Raw genomic sequence first — 14,672 nt, 5'->3', positions numbered from 1 at the left:
GTCCTAATTCTTAGGAGAAATCAAGTACACATTTTCTTTTAACACTGCAAAAGATTTAGAGATCTGCCTGCCTCTCTTAAGCCCAGATGCTAGCTGTGTGGGACCCAGTCCTGAAAGTATCATTTCTAAAATTCTGGGGTTTAACATTTCTGTGCCCCTGGCTGCTCTGGAACTCAGGAATCTGTTTGCCATTGTAAATATAAATAACAGAAAAACAAAAACTTAACTGGGTTGAATCTCTTGTAATCGTCACTCCCTAAGTCTCATTATCTTCTATCTCCTTCCTTAGGATCTGTCAGATACAAAGATATGTTGGCTCACAACACACCTACTTTCTTTCCTTCAGATGTGTGAAGCCCCTCAGAATTCAAATTGCATCATGATTTTTTTAGGAATTACATATTTGACACCCAAGTTTTTAGAGGTCTTTCCCACACCCTTAAGGGCTGTACTGACATTACCAGCATTTACCATTTTACTGAGACATTAGCTACCCCTATGCCTCCTGGACATGTGACCATAATAGAGTCACAAATATTAACAGGGAAGACTTTCCTTAAAGTAATATGTACATTGTTATACAAACTAGCCTATGTTCATGGCACTTATTGATATGCCTGGAGACCCATGGCCACTGGCCACTTCTCAGAGTGAGGAACCCTGTCATCTGATCTCCACCAAGGCCACAAGGACCTGGTACCCTGTACTACAAGGGAACATGAAAAGGTTGTTGAGTCCTGTCTTCTTACAAAAACTGGCTTCATGTGATATAAAGAATAAAAGTTATATTCTAGAAGAATATATATACACATAAGAAATATTCGATTATGATAGAAAGATTTGAAGAGGGTATTATGAATCTAGCTTAACATATTGGCCTGAGGTCAAGAAACAGAGATCAATTAGAAATGTACAGTGGCTATAAAAATTAGTAATGACAACAATCCATTAGTCAAAGTAGTCTTCATTTCTTATAGGTCACACAATTGCAAAACAGCACCATCAGCTTGGGGTCCATGGTCCTTGAAATACATGATCTCTGGAGGATATTTTACATTCACACAAAAAAGTTAATTCTGGAAGCAAATATCAGTGACAGTGACCAGGACATAGTAAAACAGATTAGATTACTAAAATTCATGCTCTTATAGTAAGAGTGTCATAGGATTTTTCCACAGTAATAGAACAAAAGAAGTTAAGAATAGAAACATTTAAAATGTAATAGTGGAAGCATGATATAGGTGTTTTAGGTCAAATTGGGGAAATTCCTCTTAAGAGACTTCAGACTGGACATTGTGACAATGTTAGTCACTTCATGGGTGAACACTAAAGTAGAATGGCCATGGGGACTATGATCTTCTTACTAGTTACACAGACCTCAGACCACCAAATTGAGTTCTAGAGTTGTTGTGTAAGTTTTCTGTCCCACAAGCAATGGAGGAGTGTTTCCCTTGCTTCACAACCTTGCTAGCAAATGCCATCTCTTGAGTTTTTGATCTTAGCCATTCTGATGGGTATAAAATGGAACTCCAGAATTGTTTTGACTTGCATTTATCTGATGAGTAAGGGCTTTGAATATTTTTTAAGTACTTCTCAGCCACTGGAGACTCCTCTGCCAAGAATTCTCTATTCAGTTCTGTGTCGCCTTTTCAGTTGGGTTATTTGTGTTGTTGGTGTCTAACTTCTATTTTGGATATTTGCCCTTTGTCACATGTAGTGTTGGTGAAGATAATTTCCTAATCTATGGGTTGCAGATTTTTCCTATTGACAGTCTCCTTTGCCTTGTAGAAGATTTTGAGTTTCATGATGTCCAATTTAATAATTGTTGATCTTAGAGCCCGAGTCATAGATATTCTGTTCATGAAATTGCCTCTTGTACCAATGTGTTCAAGGTTATTTCCCACTTTCTCTTCTATGAAATCTAGTGTATCTGGATTTATATTGGGTCCTTTATCCACTTGGACATGAGTTTTGTGTAGAATGATAAGTATGGATCTATTTTGATTCTTCTACTTCCAGTTACACCAGCACCATTTGATGAAGATTGTTTTCCATTGTATTGTTTTCCCTTCTGCATGAATAATCAAGTGTACATAGTGTGGTTTTGTTTCTGGATCTTCAGTTGCTTCCATTGATCAACAAGTCTGTTTCTGTAACAATATCATACTTTTTTTTTTAAATCACTATTGCTTGATATCAGGGATGTTGATTTCCCCTGACATTCTTCTATTATCCACGATTGCTTTGTCTATACTGGGTGTTTTGTTTTTCCCTATGACGTTTACAATTGTTCTTTCAAGGTCTATAAAATTATGTTGGAATTTTAGTCAGTATTGCATTGACTCTCTAAATTGTTTTGTTTAGAAGGTAAATTTCACTATGTTGATACTACCTATCTATCCATGAGCATAGTAAATCTTTACATTTCTAATATTGTCTTCAGTTTCTTTGTTCATGGACTTGAAAATCTTGTCATACAAATCTTTTACTTGCTTGGTTAGAGTTACACCAAGATATTTTGTATTATTTGTGGGTATCATAAAGTGTGCAGTTTCCGTAATGTCTTTGCCTGTTTATCATTTGTATAAAGAAGGGCTACTAATTACTTTGAGTTAATTTGTATGCAGTCACTTTCTGAAGGTGTTTATCAGCTTTAGGAGTTCTCTGGTAGAATTGTTGGGAGTGATTATGTATACTACCATATCATCTGTGGATAGAAATTCTTTGACTTATTTTATTACAATTAGTATTACCATTATGTCTTTAATGTGGCTTACTGCTCTATCTAGAACTTAAGTTACTATATTGAATAGATATGGAAAAATGGACAGCCTTGACTTCTCCATGATTTTAGTGGGATTGCTTAAAGTTTCTCTCCATTTAATTTGATGTTGCATATTTGCTTGCTGCATATTGTTTTGATAATGTTTAGGTATGTGCACTATATCCCTGCTTTCTCTAATACCTTTAACATGAACAGGAGTTGGTTTTCATCGAAGTCTTTTTAAGAGTCTAATGGGATAATCACGTGTTTTTTTCTTGCGGTATTTGTTAATATGGTGGATTATGCTGATGGATTGTGGTTTATCAAACGGTCCTATATTTCTGGAAGGATGTCTCCTTATTTATGATGACTGAAGTCATTTTGGTGTTTTGGATTCGGTTTGCAAGTATTTTATTGAATAATTTTGCATCAATGTTTGTTTTTATATGTTGGGAGACTTTTAATGACTGCTTTTATTTCTTTAAGGGTTATGGAATTGTTTAAATGGTTTACATGATCTTCATTTATATTTGGTAAGTGTTATGTGTCTAGAAAATTATCCATTTCATTATGATTTTACAATTTTGTGGACTACAGGCATTTGAAGGAAGATCTAATGATTTTTTTAACTTCTTCAATGTCAGTCGTTATGTATCTGTTTTCATTACTGACTTTATTTCAATACTGTCTGTGTTTCTTGCTTAGTTTGACTATTTGTTTATCATGGTAATTTTGGAGGGTGAGAGACAGTCAGGAGGGCTTGACATTTTCAGGAATGAAGGGGACAGAGTGCTCCTTCTACCATGAAGGGAGTGGAAGCGGGATTCCACCCCATCAGAGGTGGTGTTTGGCTCTTTGTTTAAGTACAGACGCGGACGAGTGTGTTTGGACATGCTAGTGTCTGTTGTTTGTGTTCTGTTCTTGTGTTTTTTTTTTTGTTTTGTTTTGTTTGTTTTGTTTGTTTTTTGCCATGGGGCGGAGCCGGGGGCCCTGGCCTCAGCTGGACTGGGAGTCCAAGGCAGCTATCGGCAAGCAGGCTGCAGTCGGGGGTGTGACAAGGTGGAGGGGGCGGAGCTGAAGTCGGAGTCGCAGCGCCTGGAGATCAGGCTGTGCTGCACGGAGTCGCAGAGAAGCTGTGCAGAGCGGGGCAGGGCCCAAGTGCAAGAGACCATGACAACCCTTTTGTCTTTGACTGAGGACCATTGGATAGACGTTAGGGGAAGGGGACGGAATTTGTATATAGAAATATAAGGCTCTCCTCCCTGCAGTTTGTGCAGGAGCACCTGGCCGTCTGAAACTGTGCCCCTCTGGGGGCAAATTGCGTGATTTTCCTTGGTCTGTGTTCTTGAATCTAGAGGCCTGACAGTGGCAGGGTCAGGCTGGCTGTCTATGAGGTGTTGTTTTGTGTTCTTGGACTTAGATGGACGATATTATTTGGACTTTAGACTGATTTACAGCAACTCTGTGGCACCAAAATCAGGTCACGTGACTCAAGTGCGCCAACTTAGAACAAAAGGAGAGACAAAAACTTGGACTCTGACACCCCCTGGTGGGGAAAAGTCTTGACCAGACGCTCAATGTGACAAGTGCTGAGAATTCTAGTACATTAAGTTGGTACAGATGGTTTATTTCTTTTATTTTAAATTGTTTAAATTATTATGATGGATGTGATGTTAAACTTTGTGGTTATATTGTTCCTCTGGGAGAGAGGTCAAAATAAGGGAGACCTCCAGAAGACTAGATTCTAAAATATTAAATGAAAAAATCTGTCTTTGTGATACTAAAATCTTGTTTTGAGATTTACATTACAGAAAATAGCACTCCCCTTCATATCTCAGCATCCATGTTCAAATTGAAGAAACGATCTTTCTAGAGAATATAGAAATGGTCAGATTTAAAATGGGGAGAAAATAAAATGAATTTCATTTGATAAAAATCTTTATAATTGTTAAGTTATAATTGTAATTGATAAAAAATCTTTATAATTGTTAAGTTATAATTATAATTGTTAAGTTCAAGGCATAAGTTCTTATTTGATACAGGTTTTATTGATACAAAATCAAGGTTTTCATTGGTATAAATACTAAATTTGAAAGTACAGGATTTACACCCAGTTCTTTGTTATTATTACCGATCTGAGATGTTTAAGCCTATGAGTTTAGGGCTAAATAGAAATATAAGGCTCTGAGTTTATTGTTAGGGTGTTTTCTAGGTTTTAATCAGAAATAGCTGAAGATAGTTTAACAGACAACAGTCCACATTACTTTACATAGATAGTTGGTTTTCAAAAACGTCAAAAATCCATGGTATATGATGTTTATGTCTTAAAAGCTATGTTAAGCTTTCTATATATTTTCAGTTAATATTTGTCACTCTTAGATTTCTGATGGGGTTGAAGACTGTTAGTCTCACAGACAGCCAAAGCTGTTTAACCTTGAGAAAACTGATATAGATTTAAATAAATGATTTTCAGGTGACATAAAATTTAAAGCCAGGACATGAGTCAATTCTTACAATGTTAATTCTTCAGTGTTAATTCTGACAGTCTTTTAAGATAATACAGATGAAAGGGTTCTGTTTAATTGACAGGGATGATAAATTAGGTGTTATGTCTATCTTATAAGTTATAATTTACAAAATGGTAATAATTATTATGCTCAATTGATATTTAGAGAGGACCACAGAGTGGAGCAGGAGAAGACCTGAGACCACCTATCCTGATGTCACAGTGGCTCTCTCACTAAGGGCATATTTCCCAAGAGACCAATTAAGCTCTTGAGACTTTTATTTGTAATACAGGAAGCCAAAAGATTACCCCCTCAGACAAAAGGTAAGAGGCACCTGAAAGACCAACACACCAGACTCCATTGGCAGATCTCGAGGGCATGGTAGCCCACAAATTTGACTAAGGTATGTAAGGTTAAGCAGGGACCAGATGAGTCACCTGCAGCTTTTCTAGAGCAGCTAATAGAGGCATTCTGCCAATATACATGCTATGAATCCGGGGGCAAGGAATATAAAGCTATTATATTATGACAATGGCTTTTATAGACGGGACTAGTAGAGATATAAGGAAAAAGCTTCAGAGGCTAGAGGGATTTGGTGCAGGTTGCTGAGAAGGACTGAATGTGGAGAGGGCATAGTAAAGGGATAGAACCTTTGAAAGATGGTCTTTAAAGACAGAGTCTAATAAAAGTAGAGACAAGTGACTAGCAGTCTGGAGGCAAATGGAGGAGCTAGTTTGCTCCTTCAGCTCCGTTTCCTTGCCTTAGAAATAAAAAGTCTGTAGAGAGATTTAGTACAGTTTTCTGAGACAGGAGATAGAGGAGGAGAAGAAACAGAGAAAAAGAAAGAAAATGACAGAGAAGGAAGGAAGCTACAAAGAATCCTGGATATAATAGAAAAAGCAGAAAATGGAGACAGAAAGGGACCAGTGTACATACTATAAGGAAAGAGGCCACTGAGCCAGAGTGTGCCCTATGAAACAGAAGCCGGGAGCAGGAATTCCCAGTTCTTGGGAAAAGTGCCCCCAAATGGCAAACCCAGGTGTTAGCCCTGGGTGAAGACAGCGACTAGGGGAGATAGGTTTTCTGACCACCTTTCCCAACCCAGGATAACTGTGGGAGTAAAAGAGAAACCCACTCAGTTATTGGTAGACACAGGGGCTCAACACTCAGTCTTCCAAGCCAATAGCACTGTTTCCAAGAAAAGATCTTGGATCCAAGAAGCCCCTGGCACCAAAATGTATTCATGGACTACCTGAAGAACAGTGGACCTAGGGATGGGATGGGTAGCCCATTCATTGAGGGTCACCACAGACTGTTCCTACTCTCTGTTGGAGTAAGACATACTCTCCAAAATGGGGAGGGGGCAAATATGCTTCCTGCCTAACGGGCTGCAGCTAACTAACCCAAAAAGAGAGACTGACCCCTGCTGAAAGTTGCTACAGACTGGAGCAGTTTTCTCCATGATGGAAGCAGGTGCTGCTATGGTGGATGGCACAAATGTCATTTGGGTAGAAGAATCATTACCCCCTGGCATGTCAACGCAGAAAGTGGAGCTCATTGCCCTCACCAACACCTTGAAACTTGGAACCAGCAAGAAAATCAACATCCACACGGATAATAGGAATGCCTTTGCCACAACCCACATCCACAGGGATATATGCCAAGAGGACTGCTCACATCAGAGGAAACCAACAGGAAATCTTGAACCTCTTAGATGTCCTACTGAAGTCAGCCACTGTAAGTATTCACTGCCCAGGACGTGCAAAGGGAAACGACTCAATGGGCAATAACCAGGCAGAGCAAGTGGCTCCAGGAATGGATATGCAGGAGCCTATACTGATTATGGGTCTGTAAGAGACACCCATTGGGAAATGGGATAAAATTAAGGAGCAGCCTCACTTTAAAAAAGGACTGAGATTGCTAACCACCCTACCAACTATTACCAAGAGAGGGTGCACACAAGAAGGGAGAACTATACTCCCCAGAAAGTAAGCCAAAGACTCACTAGGCCAAATGCACAGATGGACTCATTTAGGGGATTAAATACCTTGTCCTGGAAGTTAAGAGACCAAATGTATATATTTATGACTCAGGTTTTAGGCTAGAGAGATAATAGAACAGTGTAAGATATGCCAGCAAGTAAATGCTTATGCAGTAAAGAATAAACAGGGCAAAAGACCTAGAAGAGAACAACCTAGAATATATTAAGAGATTTTATAAAAGCTAAGGCAGGAGAATATGGCTATAAAACACCTTCTAGCATTTATAGATACTTTCTCTAGATGGGTTGAGACTTTCCCCAGTAAGCAGGAAACAGCTGCCAAGGTTAGAAGAAATTTTCCATGAGTTTCAGAGTGCCCAAGGTAATTGGATCAGATAATGGTTCTGTTTTTGTTTCTAAGGTAAGTTAGAAATTGTCAGAGATATTGGGGATTAATTGGAAACATTATTGGACGTACTTTCCCCAGGGCTCAAGGCAGGTAGAGAGAATAAACAAAACCTTATGAGAGACCTTAACTAAATTGACCTTGGAGACTGGCTCAGGCTGGGTGGTGCCTCTCCCCTTGTTTCTGAAGAGCCCCTACCATTTTAACCTGACCCCCCCTAGAGATCCTCTTTGTTACCCCAACTCCTTTGGTGTCCACTGGGCCCTCCCAGGAGGTGTCCCTCAATATGAGATTTGCCTTAAATGCTCCAGGCATGCCAGAAACTCCTCACTGCTTCCAGATAGGCACTGGATCTGTATAAGAAGGCTTCAGGAACTGTTGCTGGAACCCTGATGAAAAAAACCCTCACCAAATTGCCCACAGAGACTGGGGTAATGATTAAATAACTCTCCTACCCTTTGTGCTCTTCAGGCCCTTTTTCTCTAGGCTCAAGACCCTCAAGTGGGTGAGGTGGCGAGCATGGAAGGCCTACTCAGGAGAAAGAGACTTGCAAGTCGTTTTCAAGTTGGAGGTTTGGTCTACGTTAGACACCACTGCACAGAATACCTTGACACTTGGTGGAAAGGCCCTTATCTTGTACTTTTGACCACCCTGCTTTCTGCTTTGATGAGACTCTTTGTAATTTTACTGCTTTTGCTTACAATTGGAACCTGTGTGACTAACCGGTTAAAAGTTTTTATTAGGGAAATGTGTAAGTGCCGTGCAGATTCTTATGCTATGCCAACAATATCAGAGATTAGGGCAGGACAATCCAGAATATACAGAGTCAGAGATTTACTTCTATAGTTCCAAGATTAGAACTATTAACAAGAGAAGGAGTGAGGAATGATTGACCCCCCCCCCAACTCAATGTTTTTAGACCTCTAAGCAACTAGCCCATCACAGAGTAACTTGTTTTTCTGTTTTCAGCTTGAGAAAGATAGCCCACCCAGTTCTAGTCCCAATGTTTAACTATACAATGCCCCAAGGACGTTAGCTCCAGATAATCTCTAACCTTCCTTACTTCCTCATTCAGTACTTCCCCATTCCATGCATGTTTTGACCTCCACCCCTTGCCTTGTGAATTGTGGCCTCCAACTCTTGTATTGTGATTTTTCCCCTTTAAATACCCCTGAATTCAGTTGCACGGGGTCCACGGTCCTCTAGCCCTGCGTGGTGTATGGCTGTGGAACCCAGAATTCTGGAATAAAAGAAATCCTCATGCTATTGCATCGAGACCCTTTCTTGCGAGTGATTTGGATGTCGCTTTCTGAGGCATGGGGTGCTGGGGCACCCTGGGTTTATTTTGGGTCTTACAAACACATCAAAACAATCAAAGCAATCTACACAATTGTTATTATCCTTTGAGTCAATGTTCCTTCACCATTTCCTGTCTTGGTCTTACATAAGATCAAGGCCTAAGTTTATACTATTTGTCTGGGATAAGTTTATTCTGCCTATCCCATGCTTTTGACCTACACTTTAAGATCAATAGACTGAATTTATTTTTTATCTATGCATAAGTTTTTCCTTCTATGGAAATTAGTATATCTACATGTTTTATATTCACTTTCACTTTATATAACTTGAACATACAGACTTTCCTCTGTTTTTAACTTCAATTAAATTCCCTTCTACTTACTGTATCAGCCTATTTCCAGGCTCTTAACTGTCCCAACTTGCTAAACAATTCCAGCTTCCCTGTGTTGCCTCAAAAGAATCCAAGTGCCTGCCCTGGAATAGACTTTTAAAATTTGGTATAACACATTTTTTTTCATTCATTCCCCATTGTACAGAAATTAATACCTCTTATTATTTGTTGAGATAGGTTGACATCAAAGGCCTTGACCACTTTATTCAATGTATACTCACAACCATTTAAACAATTACCAGAATCTCTCTCTCTCTCTCTCTCTCTCTCTCTCTCTCTCTCTCTCTCTCTGCTGCTGCTGCTGCAGTGGCCCCAGTGAACTCTGTAAAACAAAATTTAACATACTGAGGTGAGAAATGTCTCCTGGGAATTTGGGGAACACCCTGTACAGAAACTGGAAATCTTACTTGGCAGTTTCCTAAACTCTCCTCCTTCTTAGTAGCCGGGACCAAGATAAACCAAGCTACTTAAGATGGGCCCATAGTTCTCAAGAAGCAGTTTGCTCTGGACTTCCTCCTTTTCTCTCTTCACGGGGATTCCTACTGCCTGGCCTTTGAAGCTGACTCACTGACTGCAAGCTCCCTTTTATGAATTGCAATGCTTTGCCTCATAGTTGTTTACATAATTACAACCTTCCAACCACATGCAGGTTTATATGACTGTGCATGTGTGCATGAGGGTGGCTCTCACACTCTGGTACAGAAAGCATTGGTTAAGTCAGGAAGTTTTTTTTTTAAAGATATAAACTAAATGTTAGATAAGGATTTTTCACAAAAACTTGTTAAGACCCAGGGGGTATAAGAAACTTCAAACTCTTCGAAAGTTTACTGTAAACTATAAGTGACTCTGTATTCTAATTAGGAAGTTTGATGGCATCTGTAAATTGATCCTCTGTATCTGTTACTTGAGAAACATTCTACCTGGTTGATTTTGCATTTCCTTGTGCCAAATGGTTATAATTGTGCCTGCTTTACTGGATACAGCCTTTGAAGTGGTAATACCAACTCTTTGAGTATAAAATCCACTGCACTTAGGCTCCAGAGCAGACGTTGAAGTTGAGTGAATGTTTGCTGGGGAAGTCAGCCACATTCTCCAGGACCACAAGGCCACATGTTGACAACGTTATTCTTGCCACTACTTGACAGATGTTGTCCATCTGGGGCCCAGCTCAGCCCACATACTTCCTGTCTATAGCAACTGAGCGAGGCCACATAGTGTTCTGCTACCCGAACATAAGTGGTGGATGTGGCCAGACTGTGAACCACTGGACAGGAGATAGCTGTTCCAACTGAGGGAGCTTATGCGAGTGGAGTGAGTGGTCATGTTTCAAAGTCATTTCTGCTGCTGCACATCCCATAGCTGCACCTCAGCACTACTGGTGCCTGCATGTAGGTAGTTGCCCTCTTTGATCCAGGCCACAGAGGATATGTAGTTCGCAGGCTGCTCTATTTGCAACAACTGCAGGATGTCACCAGACCCAGCATTCCATTAAGTATACTCTGATGTCCGGCGCCACAGCCAATGTGTTTCCAGAGCTCCAGTCCACACGATTCAGGTAGTAGTCATTCTGGATAACAGAAGCATCAAGAATCCCGTCTGGTAGGGAATGAATGTACCTGCAAGCCTTGCAACTAAAGCTAGGGATGGCCTTCTGACTGTAGAGTACTTGCAGCCTATTCTGTCAGCCTTCTGGGGCATTGTGAGGTTTTCCACTGAGCCTTAGGATCTTGGCTCCTTCCATTTCAAAACCTTACAGGTTCAGAGCCTAGGCTTTCTGATGCTCCTTGATGGACATCCTGCTGTCATCTGGCTGTTTTGTCTTGCTCAAGAGGAACCTGGCAACTTCCACTTGAGAAGCACTGAGTTTGGGGCTTACAGTGATCACCTCTAGGTTTGAAGGGGATGGTCTGAACCTTGGAATTAGATTTTCCAGGAGTTCAGTCCTAGGTCAAGTGGCACTGTCTGATCTGTTGGCAGCCTGCATTGGGAAAGAGGACTGGGACTGTGTCTTCCTTTCCTTTGGGCTGCCTGCATGCGACTGGTGCACTGGGGAGGGGCGTGGCTAGTTTAAGCAGGGAGAGTAAATTGCTCTTGAACAAGAACTCTGCCAGGGTAGGTAGTGTGTCCATGGGGCTGCCAGACACATTCTTTTTGGACAAGCTAAGGCATGCTAGCCTGTTGTAGTTCACTTTATCTCTTTTATCCTGAAAAACAATTGCACCAATCTCTTCCATCTCTCTACATTCCTTATCTGATCATAGTTAGCAGACAGCCTCTACCATCTACCTCTAAATCTGTTTTCTGAGCAGTCTCTTTGTACAGCACCTCCAAGCTCAAACAATCTCAGACAGCCAGAAAACTTTGAGAAGAGTCAATGGTAAATCCTAACCACCCAGGATGTCTGGATCATCATGGGGAACTTTGCTGAGTCCTAGCTCATGCCAAAAACTCAAGAATTATGTATACCAATTCAGCTTACCTTTTGTTCTAGTTGCTAATAGTACAGTTTGGTGAGGGACCACATGACTCTAGCAAAACCAGAAGCTCTGCTAAAAATCCAATTTTCCATATCTCTTAATCTCACATCTTGTCATGTGTTTTCCATTTGAGAATCTACAACTAATTTTTAATACTTAGTTCAAGCCTATAGGTGAGATGCATTCTGTAGAGATAGTTGGTTACTCTGCTTTACTATAGGATGCCACCTGTGCAAGACCTTAGCTCAGCTTGCAAATACTTTGCAATCTCAAATGAAAGACAGACAGCTTTATTTAATATGCCTAAATTAACTCCTTGACTGAGCCACTCCCAAATCCCCACAATGCTAATGCCTCCCCTGTGGTACTCCTAAATTATTACTTACTAAAATGTATACCCCATCTTTGCTACTCCAGAACCAATCAGAGGAGGGAATTCTGGGGCCACTCTTCCACAGCTCTTACATGGCTGATTACTGTCTTTCACAGCACTCAAGCCTGCATCCAATTCCTTTACTGGCATGGTGATTCTGTTTTCCCCTTACCTGTGAATCCAAAAGTCTTGCCTGTCTCCCTGCCTATCCAATGGCTGCTGGCAATTTTATTTATGAGTTACAACCAGCTTGGAGCAGGGAATTTTGTTGTCTAAAATGCAGGGTTCTCATGCAGTTTGGGAAATAATTTACCACGAGTAGCATGATAACCAATACAGAACAATTGGGAATAAGCAGAAAAACAAAAGAAAAAACAAACACAACAACGTCAAAAACATGCCCTAAGTATTACCTTCTTGTTATCACTGGGCATTTAATCATAAGGTGAAACTAAATTCAAGTTCCAAGGCATGGGGGGTTGGGGAGATCCATCCTACCTTTACTCATCTTTTGTTCTTGAAAATATAATGACTGTCTCTAACAATGTCTTCTGCTATTCATCTTGTGCTTCTCAAAGCAGAACACATGACCTTTACCACTAAAGAGCAAATCCATATCATTGGTTAAAGTGTAACGCCCCCAGTTTCTAACAGTTGATATTGTAAACTACCTAAGGCCCTACTGTAAATCCTGATTGTTGGGAAAATGAAGCTGTTATTTGGCACAGATATTTCTGTTTCTCTCCCTTTTTTTATACTTTTCTTTTTTCATTTTTTTAAATTCAATGTTTAATCTCTTTTTACAATCCAGACTTTATACCCACCCAGTCCGCACTCCAACTGTTTCACATCTCATACCTCCTACCCCAATCTCCAAGAAGATGTCCCCATGCATACCCCACATCCCACCAGACTTCCCTACACTCAGGTCTCCAAGTTTCTTTAGGGTTAGGCACATCTTCTCTGAGTCCAGACCTGGCAATCTACTGTTGTATATCAGGTGGTTTGTGCTAGGTGGTTGTTGGCTCAGTGTCTGAGAGATCCCTGGAGTGCAGGTTAGTTCAACTGCCTGGTCTTCCAATAGTGTCACCCTCCTCCTCCTCACCTTCTTCCAGCTTATCCCTAATTCAACCACAGGGTTCACCAGTTTCTTTCCAATGTTTGGATATAAATACCTGCATGTAACAACTTCAGCTGCTTATTGGGCCTTTTGTAGGGCAGTCAGGATAGGCACCTGTTTGCTAGCAAACCATATCATCAGTTAACCTTGGGGCCACGCACTGAGCTGGATCTTAATTTGGGCATGTCACTGGATCTTATTTTTCTCAGGCTCTTCTCTATTTTTATTCCTGCAGTTCTTTCAGACAGGAACAATTTTGACTGTGAGATGGTGTCCCGACCCGCAGGACAGTCAACAGGGTCCCCGGACCACCTAGGAGAAGACAAGAGACAAGAGACACGAGAGACGCACAGCAAGACAGTGTTCTGACCAAGCTGTCAAATTTTATTTTTTACACACTGCAATTTAAAGGGAAGCAAGTAGGTGTAGCGAGGGGTAAAGACATTGTATTTGGGGAACAATCTCAGGGGGCTAGTATTGTTTCTTAGGAACAGGTTCTCAGAATTGTCTCTCAGAATCTCAGGGAAAAATTGGCTATTGCTGCAGGAATTTGGCACAATAAATTGATCACGAGGAGGTGAAGTGAAAATGAGTTGCTATGGAAACCCAACCACAGGTGAGCTGTCTGTTCTAGCCCACTCAGGTGAGCTCTGCATGTACTGACCATCTAGCTACTTGGCTAATCTTTAAGCTAGTATTTTTCCTTATAAAAGCAGGCTTGAAATGGCTGAAAGGGGGTTTTGAGATCTAAGTGAGAATGGCTCCTTGCAGGATGGCAGCTCTAAAACATCCTGGGTCACAGTAGGGAGGTGTGTGTGTGTGTGTTTCTGGTGACACATCAGGTTCTGAGTGTGAACTCTAGTCGTGATCCAGCAGCAGTTTATTACAATAAACTCCTGTCATTTGTATTACCTGATTTTGGGTTCTGTTGGTTCAGAGAGAACCTCATTCACGAAAGGCTCTACCACATTGGTTACACTCATAGACTTTTCCTCCAATATGATTACTTTCATGATGATGACTATAAAAATGTGCAAAGGCTTCCATATATCGAATGCAGTCATAGGATTTCTCTTTCATAATGATGAAGACTTGGGAAATTTGAAAAGGCATCACAATATTAGATATATTTATACATTTCTATGCAGTATGGATTACTTGAAGTTATGAAGACTGTAGAGATATGCAAAGTCTTCAACATATTAAATACACCCACAGGTGTTTTGTACATTATGTTTTCTTTCATGCTACTGAAAGCAAAGGCTGTACCACATTGCTTACATTCATAGGGTTTCTCAACTATGTCTTATTTTATATATTTGAAGATGATAGCAATGTACAAAGTTTTATCCCC

At 40.5% G+C, this 14,672-nt stretch overlaps 1 protein-coding gene and 1 pseudogene across 1 annotated transcript in view; one reads left to right on the top strand and one right to left on the bottom strand.

The window, feature by feature from the left end:
• Positions 1-14,672, top strand: part of LOC127686354 (zinc finger protein 239-like) — a 234,054-nt gene that overhangs the window by 63,220 nt on the left and 156,162 nt on the right. The gene's annotated exons all lie outside the window — the stretch shown is intronic.
• LOC127686446 (cell division cycle protein 20 homolog) lies at positions 3,787-11,582 on the bottom strand (annotated as a pseudogene).

This window comes from Apodemus sylvaticus, chromosome 5 (assembly GCF_947179515.1).
Source record: "Apodemus sylvaticus chromosome 5, mApoSyl1.1, whole genome shotgun sequence".
Classification (NCBI taxonomy): Eukaryota; Metazoa; Chordata; class Mammalia; order Rodentia; family Muridae; genus Apodemus; species Apodemus sylvaticus.
Note: the sequence above shows the minus strand (reverse complement) of the source record. Positions and strands in the feature narration are given on the sequence as shown.